This window comes from Sander vitreus, chromosome 16, assembly GCF_031162955.1.
Source record: "Sander vitreus isolate 19-12246 chromosome 16, sanVit1, whole genome shotgun sequence".
NCBI classification, from domain to species: domain Eukaryota; kingdom Metazoa; phylum Chordata; class Actinopteri; order Perciformes; family Percidae; genus Sander; species Sander vitreus.
In genome coordinates this window covers 2297482-2298361 of record NC_135870.1, presented here as the reverse complement: position 1 = coordinate 2298361, position 880 = coordinate 2297482, and positions in this window count along the sequence as shown.

Here is an 880-nt window from a genome sequence, read left to right as displayed (position 1 = left end):
GGCTTTTTCCCCGTGTCTAAACATGTCCGCTTACCTAAAGCTTACGCAGATTTTCTCCAGTGGTTTACTGTGTTTTATTTCACTGATTTCATTTGTGATAAATAGTTTTTATTATCTAGACTACTCTGGCCAAAGAGTTCATAAACAAAAGCCTCTTTTAATGCCGCCATGCTTATAATAAACCAGAAACAAAAAAAACGAAGCGTGCCTTCTTTGCTACAGAAAACGTCCTGATATTTATCATGGACTTCAGTTTGTAGGAGACTTCTATTTATAACCTAAGAGCATTTTTATTGGACATTTTACAAGAGGTAAAAGAATCTTCACTGGTGCACAAGCAGCAGTCTGTGAAATCACGACGTGGCCCATTTGGACGGCATTAAAATAGATAGGAGATGCTCTGTTGAAACGTGTAATTCCTCACCTCGAGGTGATCCAAACAGGGCCGTACCGTCTGCGCAAATGACTTCATCCACCTACAGTCAGTTGGGCTCAGTCTCTGCTCGTGTTTCTACGAGTAATGGGTTGAAAGGTTGAAGACAGGCCACAGTCAACTGGGAGAGCAACGTGACATCATGACTTTGCGTAAACATACACGCCACTTTCCTAAAGCCAAGTGGCGTGTTATCTGTACGCATTTTGAGCTATCCGCGTGTAGATCTACGCCGTATTGACAATGAGCACATACGTCATGGTAGCTTGCTGTCACGTGACGATTTGGGGAGGTGTCTGAGCCCGCCCATGGTTGGGTTTAGGAAAACGATAACGGGACAACAATGGCATGGTTGGGTTTAGGAAACGTGACACACGGGACACGATCCCCGGTCTCCTGGTTGAAAGTCCTGTGTTTGACCCATCCTCCCCCCCGACCAACCTCCTT